This window comes from Cygnus olor, chromosome 2, assembly GCF_009769625.2.
Source record: "Cygnus olor isolate bCygOlo1 chromosome 2, bCygOlo1.pri.v2, whole genome shotgun sequence".
NCBI classification, from domain to species: domain Eukaryota; kingdom Metazoa; phylum Chordata; class Aves; order Anseriformes; family Anatidae; genus Cygnus; species Cygnus olor.
The window spans coordinates 35,236,039-35,251,005 of NC_049170.1; the positions used below are offsets into that span (position 1 = coordinate 35,236,039).

The 14,967-nt window shown below is 40.5% G+C and overlaps 1 long non-coding RNA gene across 1 annotated transcript; it reads left to right on the forward strand.

Moving 5' to 3' along the window:
- Positions 1-11,372: 11,372 nt before the first annotated feature.
- On the forward strand, positions 11,373-14,597 carry LOC121065925. The gene is made up of 3 exons (XR_005817395.1): positions 11,373-11,444; positions 12,941-13,132; positions 13,872-14,597. It is a non-coding gene; the product is annotated as an uncharacterized LOC121065925 (long non-coding RNA).
- Positions 14,598-14,967: the final 370 nt, after the last annotated feature.

The following is a 14,967-nucleotide window of genomic DNA, read 5'->3' on the forward strand; positions in this document are numbered from 1 at the left end:
CTTTAATAGTTCAAACACTGAATTGCAGAAATGATTTGGTTTTGAGTGATCAAAATATATAATTCTTCATTCTAATAAAATGTTGAGTACCAGCTATAATGTAGATTATAGTAGTAATGCCTCTTGTAGGATCTGATGATCCAAACTTGCTTCTGTAAATGTCCTGGAGTTAAGGTTAATGCACCAAAGAGCTGTAACTCACCAGTGGGTAATAGCACCCGATACAATATAATAATACTGCTGCAGCAGCACAGGGCAGCAGTGAGATTGCTCTTCTAAGCTATGAGTAAGGCTGTAGCTCACAAGATGCTTCTCTACATACAAATCTACCTTCTGTCCAATGTGTTATTGAGCAGAAAAAAAGAAAAAAGAAAAAAAAAAAGGAAATAACCTCATCTTCCCCTCAAAGAATCTTAGAGTGAAACCAAATAAAGCTGTAATTCCTCATACTTATCTTCCTGAAAACAAACAAACAAACAAATGAACAAACAAACAAACAAAAAAGAAAACCTTTCACTGCAGGCTTATTCCCCACCTGTAATATCTTCCTTTCTTCAACTCCCATCCTGACTGTAATATTATACAGCTGCTGTATACAGTCTATTCAATAGTATCAGTGTTGTACTTGCAACAGGTTTAGGAACACACTTTGTATTTGATATTTTGCTTTCATTTTATTGGCGTAATTTGGCAAAAGACTTGGATTTTTGTCTCATTAAAAGACACACTTATCTTTAGTCTTGTGCAGATTCCTTTTTCTAAAGTGGTCAGATACAAAAATGGAAACTCCAGTCATACACTTTGTTGAGTTACTCTTCTGTTTTTAGCCCATGATTACTTCCTAGGTTTTACTTATTTGATGCCCATCTCCAGGGTGTCTCCATACTCAGAGGATTTCAGGAAACATTCAACATCCCAGTAAGAAAGAGAATGCTCCACACTTTCTTGCTGCCCCTCACCCCAAGGACGTAAAATCTGTCATCTGAAAATGCTTGTATAAAAGAGTAACATTTAGCAAACCCCCTTCCTAAAGGTGGCCAGGTTTGTGCTTTCTCATATTTTGCAGGGAATCAATTTTGGAAGTTTTCAGCCACCAAAAATAAAATTTTTCTTCCAGTATCCAGACTCTGCTGACGTTCAGATGTCAGATTCAATGAGCACATGCAGCTGAGTTGGTTCTCCTTCACTTGGTTGTAAGGAATCCCATCTGCCTCGTCTTAAAGCTGACAGGAGGGTTTCTGTGCCTTGTCATATGCCAGATTCATTACAGGATTGAGAATTTCAAGGAAAGGCTTCAGCAGAAAGAACATTAATTTCAGTATGACAGGAGAAGTAACAAGACTCCAGAGTGAACTTTGTGTTTGTAAGAAAGAACAAGGAATATAAAATTTTCAAGTGAGTTTTCTCCTTAGGAAGAAAGTACAGTAGGTATCATCAACTCCAGCATCATTAAATGAGGAAGATATCTTCAGTTCCCTTCTAGCAGTTGAGATGCCTGTTTTAAAGGTTCACTATTTGCTCAAGATGTCAAGTGTTATTTTGAGAAGAGTTTGAGTTGTTGAAAAAAGGGGTCATTTCTCCAAATTATCAGTCTTATTCTGTTTTAAAGAAGGGAAGGGAAGGGAAGGGAAGGGAAGGGAAGGGAAGGGAAGGGAAGGGAAGGGAAGGGAAGGGAAGGGAAGGGAAGGGAAGGGAAGGGAAGGGAAGGGAAGGGAAGGGAAGGGAAGGGAAGGGAAAAAGAAAGACCTTACTATGACATTGACTATGATAATATCTTCCCCAGAGAGGCATGATAAAGAGATTTTCTAAATGAACACCAATCTATTTCCATAGCAGAACAGTTTACTTTTCATCTATCACTAACCATTAGAGTTGTCTGCAAAATTTCCACTAAAATACAATTTTGACAAAGGTTTGGAGAGTATGGCGTTATTTTTTTCCTTTATTCCAATTGATTCTTACAGGCAGAAGAGTTCCCTGACAGGTGGTTTGCAAGCATAGCTTCCTAGATCTTTGAATAAGGAAAAGAAGCTTTTTGCATATAGAATGGGAAGTCAGTTTTTGCCTTGCTTATTTACAAGTTATCTCCCCAAAAATATGGATGTGAAGAGGATTTCCAGTAGATAGCTGGGAGTCAGGTTTAGATTATAAGGAGTCCTGACCCCCTCCCCTCCCTAACTGCAGGGACACTTTTGGGGCACATTTTGCAGGGCAGGATTTGCCATCTCCATCAAACGCCTGTGCAGAGTTGTAACTTATTGTGGGGGAAAAAAAAGGTGTCAACTATTGCTCTTGCTTGCCCCAGAGCTATTCAATCAGCCTTAGCTTCACTGTCCTAACCTATTTACAGGTTAATTACTGTAAATAAATGTTAACAAAACAGGAAAATAAATCCTTATTGACATCTTTGGGTCACTATATCACTTTGTGCCACTGCTTTGTTACTTTAGAGGAAAGATAAAAAGGAGAGCTTCACAGGGTCCTAGCATGAAGGTACATGGCCACAGCACTGGTTAGGATCTGCTGCTACAGCTGAGAGACTGGTTAATTTAACAGCAGGCATCTGGAGGAAACTTAAGGAAAGGAGATGTTAATTACTGCTAAATTTAATAGCACAAACTGAGGTGAAAACAATCACAGTCATTCAAATTCAGCAGTAATCAGTTTAGTCCAGGATTTGGATATTTTATGAAAGAATCTATTTTAATGACTTGAAAGTTATACCAATCAATGTAAAACTGTAGTTGTAGCAATGAAACAAGGGAAAAAAACACCAGCCAGCAGCCCTGCTTGTGAATGGCTGGCAGGGGTCCTCAACTGACCAGCACAAATCTTGTTCTGGGGCTGGAGGCTAACTGTGCCCCTGCTCATATGTTTTCTAAACCATAACTTGCTCTTAATAAATGCAAGGGAAGATGATAAACTGGATGCAGGCAAGCAGTGCTTGTTAAAAACTCTGACTGTGATACTTCTACCTCTGTTCTGCCTGCAGACTGTGAGTTGCCAGTGAAGTGTCTGATATCCAAGGTGAGGAGGACAAGCCTGTCCTAGCTCCCTGTAATGCTTTCTTCATCTCCTCTTGCTTCAGTTTGCAGTGTCTGAAATAGTTGCTGTGCCAGCACCAGGTTCAGCTGATGCAAGAATGAATGGGAGCACTGTTCGTTTGGCTCCCCGTCGGCACTGTGCTATCGCTCCAGCTCCCAGCTTCCACCTCAGCTTCTCCTCAGCCTGCTCTGGGTCCATAAAGAGGACAGGTCCGTAATGAGGGGGCAGTCAGGGGCAAGAGTGTGGGGGTATGATGAGAGGGGGCTGAGAGAGCTGTGTAAAATAACACGATCCACCCAAGATTTGCACCTCATCTTGGTTTTAGAGATGAGGTCTTAGCACAACAGATGGTTTTTTTTCCCTCCCCAGAACAAAAAGCAGTACTGCTACATCTGTATCTTCAGTTGTGAACACTTTCAAGAGCAGACAAAGGCTTCCTGGGTCTTCACACAGCACTGACCACCAGAAAAGCCCACTCTGGTTGGACTCACTGGGTGTTATACCACTGCAAATAAACAAATAGGAAATACAGTTGCAAAGGCCCCTAAGTAAACATCATTCAACACTGTCATGGTTTGGGACCCACATCCTCTCCATCTATATCTTAGCACCCTTTATCTGTGTCTTTGCTTTGGGCAGTTCAAGACAGAGGAAACCCAAGAGCTCAGGCCTAAGGAAACAAAGTTTGCCCTAGGTCTTCTCAGCAGGTCTTGTGGGCAGCTTGGGTCCCATAGCTCTTTTACTGGCTTTCCCCAGAGGCAATAAAATGCATTATTCCCTTTACCACCAAGAATGTGGTGGGCAGGTCAGGCTGGTAATTCCAGCATCACAAAACGTGCCAAGACAAAACTTACCCATCAGCTTCCAGCTGGCTCAAAGGAGAGGGACAGTCTGAGACACTGAGAACCTCATCAGTTTCTCCCTTTCACACAGTCTCCAGACTGGATTTTGCTTTTGCCTTCATAACCAGAATATTTACTTCAGGGAACAGGAAAAGGATTGAGGTCACACACTAAAATTTATGTTTTCGCTGAGAAGCAGAAAATTGTTGCTGTCCTTCTGGTTATTTAGCTTGCCTTGTAAATGCCATTAAATCATACAAGGATGAATCAAAAAACAACCTCTTCCCCAACATTTTTTTGGAAATTCAGACTGCCCCACTGCAGCCCCTCTGTTCTCTGCCAGCAGCCCACTGCCTTGCACCTATTACTTACGAAACTTTTAGCTGTACCAGAGCAAGAGATAACAACTTCTCACAGCATTTTCCTCTCACAGAGGGCAAAAGGGGGCTGGTACAAATTTGGCAAGCAATAACTTTTAAGGCTAAATAAAAGCTGTGGAGTTCTACTGCCTACAAGCCATGGGAACTGGAGCGCCATGAGCCACCTAGTAAATATGTGACCTGTCAGAGTCAATGAACAGTAAGATACGGGTGAACTCTGTGCAGGCGGATGAACCGAACTTTTTAATGCATGCCTACCAAGATGTGAAAACTGGTTTATTTCTGGTGCCTGCTCATGCTATTGGCTCTGTCAAAGAAAACACATAAAATGTTGGCACCGTAAATCTTGACAAATCCACAGGATAATCCACTCATACACCTAACCAAATAACACTTAGAAAAATACTGCTACCAAAGCTAGCACTGGAATGATAAGACTTCATGTTGTTATGAACAGAAATATTGAAAATGGTAGGCTCAAGACAACTAGAGATCAATAAATACAGAAGAGTAGAACATAATCTAACGCATATCATGCTTTACCTCTTTATATCAATAAAGCATTAGCATATTTTTATCCATTTCATTACCAGTGAAGCAACCTTTTCCCTGCATCTGGGTGTTTTACTTTATGGGTGATGCATTCTTTTCTAGCTTGTTGCATAAAGTGAGCTTCAAATTCTGACCTTGTATCTAACATGAGATTGATAGCAAATATTCATGCAAGGAGAATGTAAAATGTATTTGACTATTTTTAATTCCAAGGCACTTCTGTTTGTGATTGAATATTACTGCTCCTCACCCAACTGAGGGCACATAAACCATGGAAGAATTTCTGAAGACAGAACAAATCTATTTCGGTATTTGTTACAAGAGAGAAAGCCTATTGTTACAGGCACCTAATAATTCCTTCTATAAGACCCAATTTTCAATGGCTTATATCCTCAACAAACTATAGCCTATTAAGCTGAATTTCTCCATGCCAGGTTTACGTTCAGATTTATATTCAGACATAAGTTTTATCCACACCGTTCAGCCACCCTGCAGATACAACCATTGAAAAGATGTTGTGCAACAACATTAAAACTCTCACAAAATCCTTTCTCAGAGAAACTGTTGTCCACCTGACTTTGGAGCAGGAGATTTAGTATGTCAAGTCTGTCCTTCCTGGGATGTGTCATGAGGCGTGTGTGAGCAGAGGTGGGCTGGTCCCCATGAGGACAGTGGGGCTGAGGGGTGGCTGGTGGAGGAGGGACTGTGGTCTTGGCATGGGCACATCAAGATCAGGGAGAAAGGGGCAGCAGAGGAGAGGGAAAGATGCACGGAATAGCAGGGCAAGGAGACATGGAGAGGTGTGCCTGTGCTTTGGGTCAGGAGGAATTAGGTAGATGGAGCCAGCTCCTACTGGAGCTGAAATGGATCCAGAGTCCTGGCCTCCGCATTCCTCTGCTGTCAGCAAGTACCTGTGAAAGCCATTAGCAAAGTGTGCTTTGTCCAGGCACTTCCTAACCTCAGAGTGATTGAATTTGCAACTTTAATACTCTTTCAATGTAGCTATGGTGTCTAACACATGCTGACATAGCCTATTGGTACACACACATATGATGTACAGACAGACAGACATAAGTTTTGTATTTGAAGTGCTACAAAAGCAGAAACAGCAGACATAGCTATCTAAACTACTTACTTATGTGTCTCTGATCACATGGATGTCCTGGGAAGACCAGGACCAGAACTTTTTTTTTTTATTTAAAAAAAGAGTAAGAACAAATAAAATGTCATTATTTCTTTTCCATACAAAGACATTTTTGCACAGTACCATTGCACAAATATAGGAGTCCTACTTGGACCATGGCTAAACAACCTCCCAGTGACACAGATCTCAGAAGAGGACTATTATAGCCCACCAGCTCTGAGAACTACCTGCTGAATACAAAAATCCCTAGGTCTGTAGCCCAGGCTTTTCTATTTCCAAAGCCAGAGGGATGCATGGGATGAACTTTAAAATTTCAGCATTAGAAAACTAAAGGCAATGGATCAATAGGTCCAGCCATTCATTGAAAGACAAGCAATGAAATACCTCCAAAAATCAAAAATATGGCTGGATCTAACAAAAACAATAATTATTTTCTTAAATTAAAAGATACTCTCTTACTGGCTAGCTTGCAAAAGACAATTTTTAATGACCAAGATTTAAATTGCACTCAGAAATATGTTTACAGAAAATAAATATCAACAGAAGGACTTTAGAAGTCCATTTTAAACTTGAAAACCCTATTTCATTCAAATTTAAAAGAATTAATTACTGTTTTTTGAACCCCAGCAGCAGAACACACACAATGAATAAGAAGTGAAATGGCTGGTCGAGTACCTATAAAAGAGCAAATAATAGAGAAAAGCAACAAAATGTTTGGCATTAAGGTGCAAATAAGGATGCTGCTAAAAGAAAAAAAAATCTGTGTAAATCTGAATGGGAACAGACCCTTTTAATAGCTAGAGAATTGAAATAATATCACTGTGCTGCAAACCCTTAATACTTGCCAGGTGAGTCTTCATCCAAAGACATTTTCTGACCTAGCTAGACCCCCAGGGCACTTTCTTTAGGGCTAAAGGGAAGGAGTAATTTGTGAATGTCTGACTGCCCATTGAAACCAGGGAAAGCACAGGAGGGATAGGGATGGGGCCAACTGACCGGGCTTCCCTGGTGGCCACTGTGAAGTGGAGAAGATGATGCTGAGTGTCCTGGTGTAGACGATCCAGGAGCAGCTCCTGGGGGCACCATGCCTGACTTCACAGGAACCTGAGCCAGGTCCTGGATTTGGGGTTGCAGTGGTGCCTAATTACGAATAATTCCCCCAAGGAATTTAATTCTGGTGGAGACTTATCAGGTATCTTAATTCAACATCACAGAATTAATGCATTTTGCTTGATTTTTCATCTTTCATTCAACTTCATTTTCTGTCAAATACCAAAAGAATTTGCTAGATGGTCTCTGGAATGTGAGTTGGATCGACTAATCATTCCTAGTCCTAATTCAACATGTTTTCCCTGATCAGATGGATGAGTTTAATTCACATTACAAGGAGTTATAATTGTAAGCCTGACTCTTTCAGAAAGAGCAACGTGCTCAAACAAAGTTACAATAAACAGGATTATAGCATTTTAGAGCACTTTAAATCTTTCTTTTTAGGTCTCATAACACTTCCCTTCAGCAACATACCTAAAAATATTAAAGCCTCTATAAAATTTATTGGCTGGGAACAGAGTACAAATGTATTCCTTCTCTTACTGTGTATGACCCTGCTACTCCAGTGCTTGTTAATAAACAGTCTCCAATCTCATATAAAGCATGTTTGATGCATTATTGCATTGTTAATTGTAATTTTTGTCAGCACCTTCGTGACTGACATAGCATAATGGCATGTGTGTTTCATTCCTAGCTGAAAAGCATGGACTCAGATCTGTATATGTTTTATTTAATTGCCTCTGTGCCTGGGCTCTGTTAAATGGCTTGAGGAAACCTGATCTATTGATGTCTCGTCCCCTATAAAATATATCACTTCCGATGCAAATGGTTGAGCATGTGAACTTAATTCACTTGCCATCAGTTATGCTGGGAGTAAAATGTGGTTGGTAGAGAACAAACGCCAAAAGAATACAAATGCAGCCAGAACAAGTTCTGTTTAAACTTTGAGTGCGCCTTCATGAGAAACCTTTAATTAATAATTCCAATAGAAAAACTTATTTTTAGAAATATCGAAACAATTAACCTTTGGTTAAAAGCTGAAAATAAATGGCAGTCTTCTAAACATTTTATTTGATTTAACCAGTTGCTGAATCTTCATTTTGAAATGTCTAGGGCAGGAAACAGTGATCCAGTCACACCTCATTACTGTCTAACAAGGTCACAGGCCACCAATGATCTAGAAGAAGGTGTAGAGGGAACACTTCAAATGCTCAAGAGGATGTTGTGGAAAATAGCTTAAGTCTTACAGAGTAGCCTAAAACAATATTGAATAATTTCTGTCAGCTTCTGAAAACAATACTGAGTAAAAATAGAAACTTCTGCAGAATTGCAAGAATGTCTTTAATATTGACCTATAGCTTTGTAAGTGCTATATTATTTTAAATCTATAGAAAAATAAGTTTCCAAGTCTTATTTAAAGATTCTTACAGAGAGAGAAGAAAGAAAGCAAATGCCTAAGACCCTGGAAAGAAAAACTCTAATATCCTGGTTATTGCCTAGTAAACTATTGTGATAGGGTAAGACAGGGAGAGATTTGCTGATCTACCTACCCATAAAAGTTTGCACATCACTGGTTTCTTCACCATTGTAGAAGATCACAATTTGAATTAACCCTTTGAAAGGGCTTATTCACCATTCTGAATCTACCTGTCTTTCATAAGAAACACTTGCATATTCCTGCTAGTCATCCTATCATCTGTGAAAGGAAGGACAAAGATTTTTACCAAGCACATATCAACAAAATCAAAAAGGGTACAACTCTGCTTTCATCAGTATGTAATGGCAATGCTCCCATAAACTTCTGAGGAGACCAACTAGATCCATATAGGCTGGCAACACCAGGCATCAAAAACTTCTGTTTCAAAATCTGTTTCCTTCTCCAGCAGTGAATCTTCGTTCTTTTCCAACTACTCTAAAGAAAAAATGGCACCTTCCTTTTAAAGACATATCTGGCCCCTGCTAAGGATTTTCAAAATGAATAGTCAGCTGTGTCTCTATCTTCAAGTAATAATGGGTATGGACAGGCAGCCAAGCCTCCTATGAAAAACACACACACCCTGTTTTCCACCATCAAGTCACCAGTTCTCAGAAGACATTCTCCAATGAAACTTGAAAAGTAACCCAAAATCCTCTAGGAAAAAATCTGTCATTGAATCCTGGCAGACTCGCTTGTAATCATGTTGAAGAGAAGTATTTTTAACATCAGGAATATTGGAAATGATTTATATCAAAATGTTTCAGTTCACTAGAATTACACAACAAGAAATCAAGTGTTTTTAGGTGGTCAAAAAAAATTATAGGATTGTAGGAATCCTTCCCACGATTCAGCTCGAATTGCAGATTCCTTTTAAGAAAAGAAAGTTAATTTGAGTCCAGCTGTGGTATATCCGTATGAAGGCTTTATTGTGTATAATAATCTATGCCATCTGCTTTGCCTATTGGAAAATTTGTAAGCAATTGTGAAACTGGTCTTCTTGTGAAATATCTCAGCTTCTCCAGTGTAAAACCATAGAATTTGCTTTTTTGTTTTTGCAGTCCAGATGAAAACATCAAGATATTTGGCAATGGCATTTCCAGAATCACAAAGTTGTCGTATAAAAGATTAGTTTTCAAAACCCATGAAAGGACCTATGTCTGCTGGTTTATATATTAGCTTCTAGCTGCAGAGTGACTTTGCATATTCCTCAGAGTGAAGAACTTTTGCCAGAAACTTAGCATTATGAACGAGTTTGTCATGAAACTTTAAGCAAGTGTTGCTAATGATCACCTTGAGTATATAAAATGCTTTACTGACTTTTACAGCCCTTCATCCTTTTTTTCTTATTTCCATTGTGTTATCACAGTTATTTCTCACTTCACTGGGCTGTTTGTTCCTGGCAACCAACAGGACACAACTCTGTTCCTCAGAACAATGTGTCGTGAAAAATATTTGAAGCTAATGTTAGATGACTGAAATTGAAAACAGGGATGTATCAGATATCAAAAATAAATAAATAAATCTGGGTCATTCCCAGGACATTCTATTGAAAAAGAAAAAAATCATTATCTTGGAAATTATATACTGCACTTTAAGACTGTATCTACTAGAGTCAAAGGCACAGAATAGGGCAACTTCCAGAAAGAAGAGTTATACATAGATGTGCTGCAGCTCTTGGCCAAGAGCTAACTCAAGGCATAACCAGTTATATGACATCCAGTGAATAATGAGAAAAAGACCAAATCATTATATCTCTATTTTGTTTGAGTTAAAAGGTGGCTAGCAGAACCAGCTTAGGAGAACCTTCTTCTGATCCAACCTCAATCAGCTCTCCCTTCCCTATTGCCTGCTCTTTTATCCTAATGCATCTGATGAAAAACCCAATATTCTGTATGAAATCTTATTTCCTTATTACTTCCTAATGTTTCCAGGTGTTATTACCTTCTTTCTCTCCTGAAGATCAACGGATTCTTGTATCTACAGAAATGGCAATATCCCTCTGAGTCTCCTTAGTAAGCCTTCTTGTAGGAGCTAGCAAGAGCAACAATAGTTGCTTACCTAGGCTCTCCCTAACCTCTTGTATACAAGTAACAGACTCAATTACCTGCACACAGTCATTGTATGAAGAGCAAAAGGCTCCTTCATCATCTTCTTCATCTTTCAGGTAGGTCAAAGAATGATTCTCTCCTGCCTGCTGCACATATTGCTGTGTTTTCCTAAGAGATTCACCATTTATCTTAGATAAAGCAACAATAGGAAGAGCTGCTAAGTCTTGGTATTTTTTTTTTTCACCTATTTCACAATATTTCAAGTTGGTCAAAAATCCTCAGCTCCCAGAGACTATCAATCAGGACAGAATGGGCCTGTCATAATGCAGCACTTGCTGGAAGGCATATGACCACACCCAGACATGACCTACAAAAGCAAAGCCAGCAGAACAGGGCATCTTGTCTCCTGTGGGAGATACAATAAAGCAACAGAAGAACAAGCCCTCAGAAATCACCCCACTCAGCCAGCATACTTGCCTGCTTTGCTCTGGCATGATAATTCACAGTTTGAAAGTCCGCAGCCCCTATAGAGAGGGTAGCTGTAGGGCATCTCAGTTCTGCTCAACCTGAAGCAACACATAGCCTCACCACAGGCCCATCTGTGAACATTTATGGCCAGTCCCCATGCCAAATACCTGAAACAGCAATTTTGAGTCAGCAGGGCTGCTCACAGTGGTACAAGCTGGACTTAACAGAAAGCAAAGGCAGGGTTTAGCTCTAAGTGTGTGATGCTGGTGGTGATTAGCAATCACCTCCAATCAATTAGCCTCTGCATTGCCACACTGCTCACTGGGTACTCTGCAAGGCAGCAGCAGCAGTGCTTTTTAGGCTCCAGGAAGGCCTAATACCCTTACTGTGGGACTGCAGACATCTTAATTTTGTGCTTATTGTCAGAAAACTTCAGAGGTAGGGTCTCTAACTCCTTCATTATCACCAGACCTATAGCAAATTTTCTGTCTGCCTTATGATATTTGATTGTTCCTTCATGTAGTTAAATTGAGACCTGCATTTCCCTGCCTAATTCAGAATCTCTGTAACACCTTTTTGCTTATTCAGAAGCTGCGTTCATAACAGTCGTGGCCTTACTATGATCTCTCATTGCACTCTGTTACCTGCTCACTCACATGCACTCCTTCTATGATGCTGGTGGTGTTTGTTTAGCTTTCATCTAGCAGCTGTGGCTCGCTCCAAAGCTGCTAGGATCCTCTGATCATGCCCCTTTTTATGTTTTTCTCCCCAAAGCAAAGCATCACCTGAGTAGACACTAGTAACCTCTAGACTATCACAAATCTGTTGCATTTCCCAATGAGCTGCCATAGGTGCCAAGCACAACCCAACCAGTAGGCAGGGGAAACAGTTTCTTTCTTTTACATGCATAAGGTGCTAAATCTGAATAATGGCGTTCTGTGTTTCTCCTAAGGAGAGTGCCAAAACCCTGCTGATGCATCACACACAAAAAATATTTGCTTTCAGTAAGGTCTTTACTCAGAAGTAACAGAATATGATCCTCTTACACATTTAATTTCTTCCAGTGGGCTTATACTAAGCGAGGTAATGTGTCTTTTTTGTACCTTGACCAGCATCTGGGGTTTTGCTTATGGCTGTGGGATCAAGAGCCAACCCACCTTGTCTACACAGATGAAGGAGCTTGCTTCAGGCTTGAGCTGTAGAAAGTTTATGGTTCTGAGTTTCTGACACCTTTAAAAGATAGACTTCACCTTTTCCTCAGTAGATGTGGTCTCTGCCTTTCCAGGGGACTGTGCTCTTTCTGATGAGATCAAAAACTAGGTATTTTTTTCTCCATTGGTGGATGTATCTTATCTTGCTATGATTACAGGTGCTGTAGGTGCTTTTTCTTCCTATTTGTAATATACCAACACATTCAGCCAACATACTGCCAACACACTGCCACTCCTCATAGAAAAGATAACTGATTTCTGTTCAACTACTCTGTTGTCTTTACCACCAAAGGAGTGCCAAAGGAATGATTATATCACTCTTTCTAGTGCCAAGACAGATCATGTTCCTGTGTCCTGCTCCTACTAAACAAGACCTTTTGTTTGCTCTTGATGGTTCATTCATTTCCTATTATGACACTTACTCAAGATGGTAATAACCCAGGGTAATAACCCTGCTGTTATTTGGTTTCATATGCAACCTAGTGCAAAATGAAGTAATCTTCCCCCGTGCTTTGTCTTGTGTTTTTACCTACAGCTCATGCAGACACGTGCAGTCTGCGTAACTCTGCTTGATTTGCTTATGCCTTTCTACTTCAAATCTTCTATCTCACCAACACTTGATTCTCTGTCATCTCCATAGTGCAAACAGTGTCTGCTCCTACTAAGTCTCATTTTAGACCCAGGAGAGATTTTCACCTGTACACACATACATTCTCTCTGGAGCCTGCAGGGAAGCTTGCATGGAGGGGAGGCTGCAGATGCTCAGAGCTCTTTATTGCCAGTGTGACCCAGCTCAGTGGCCAGATGCCTCCTCCTTCAACTTAGCAGACACCCCTCTGGATTTGGCAAGAGGAGTAACCAAAAATGCATCCTGGCTCCACACCTGCATCTCATGTGCATGAGCAGAGACCGGAGGTGAGCAAGAGAAAGCAGACGGCGGATGTCATTGTCAGCAAAACTCCCCAGAGCCTTTTCTGAGGTTTAGTTTTCAAAGGATGAGCTGTGGTTCTACTCTAAAGTTGAAGAGCTCACTGCTATTTGTTATTTAGGCAGTGGTGAGTGAGTCTGGCTGCATTCCTAAGCTTTCCAGTACACACGCTTATGAGTTCAATATAGTCCTGTGTTTGTTTAACTGCTTACTGCTTTTCCCCCTAAAGCAGTGACACAGGAACTCATAATCATGCCAAAAATGTACTGAAATATAGATTTAAAAAGACATAACAAGACAGCTTCTGAAAGGTAAACTTGTGGCTTAAAACTAATAAAAGAAAAGTTGTATATAAACTGATATTTAGCTAATCAAAAAGAGATCAGCAACCACCAGCCCTTTGTGAGGGACATCACCCCACGTAGGTCAGTAAGCCTTTCATCCTGAGAGCTTCAAATACAGCAGGTGATTTTAATCCCTGTAACACAGCAGAACAATATGTACCAAGGAATTTGGCTCCCGGCAAAAAGCCTGTCTGTTAGCAGGAGGCTAGTCATCAGAGCAGCCTGTGTGGTCTGCCAGCGCGTATATTCGTTATCCCCCTAATTCCTGTTGGGCACCTCCAAGCAGGGGATCTGGCTTCTTGGGCTCCCTACCAACATCAAATTGGTGTGTGTTATTCAATGCCCACACTACGTGCAAAAATACTGTCCTCTTGCCTTGCAGGTCATGCATGCAGGACGGGAGGCAGCCCAGCAGCATGGGCAGTGTTTGTAGTAGAGCACCCAGCATTTTTGGAGACACTGGCATCTGGCCTTCAGCTTTTCAAGAGTGACATCCACCCCCAACCTGCAAGCATCTGGCACAGCTCAGAGAGTCTCCTTCAGATCCACAACTCCTTCACACCCTGCAAATACACCGAAACAAGTGGTGGCTGGGGCAGCACAGAGCTTGCAGCTGGGGAAGGGTTGGAGGAGAGACCAAGATGTGAAATGAAAATCTGTGGTCAGGAAACAAATCTAAACCTGTGTCAGACAGAGGTGACAAGTTTCCCCACTGCTGTACCACTGCGTCTCAAGGCACCCCTCCAGTATCTGTTCCCTTTAGGCTGCGAATGGCAGCTGGAGTAAAGGCTTGTGCCTGGGGAGATGCCTTCCTTCCTCTTGTAGGAAGAACTCCCTATGAAATGCTTTCTGTCTGTCATGACATGGGATGTTTGTGCGGAGAAGTTATTTGCTGAGTCGATTTACTAGCCTCTCAACATTTATAATAAAAGATGCAGAAAATGTTCTTATGTAACTCGCACTTCTGGCCCCTTAATGGGATGCGTGCTCATCAGAAGCTTCTTCCCTGCAACTCACTGCTCCTTTTGCACCAGTTAACTGCACTAGTTTATGTTATCCCTGTAAGGACTCACTCAGCCTAAGTTTGAAACAACCCTGTAGTTTGTGAATTGCATATTTTTCTGTTTTGAATTAAAAAAATAAAAAATAAAAGTAACTAAAAATCTGTCTGTATATTTGATACTAAATTTGGAATTTTGTTTTGCCTTTTTACCACACTTTGTTTTAATATTCTTATATACTGATCATTTTTTAAGTGAAAATTAGAAAGTATGTAGTGACACTTGGAAACTGTTGGAATTTTTTTCTCTCCCAAACTGGCATACGGTACTTTTCTATTAAGGTTTCACACCTCTGGCTGACATAGAATCTGTTTGCTAAGAAAACAGGTTTTTATCAGGTAGTGAAAAGTTTCCTACAAAAAGAAAAGCCAGATTATTTTGATAGTTTGCTAAACATCTGGAACTTTTTCTTTTCTA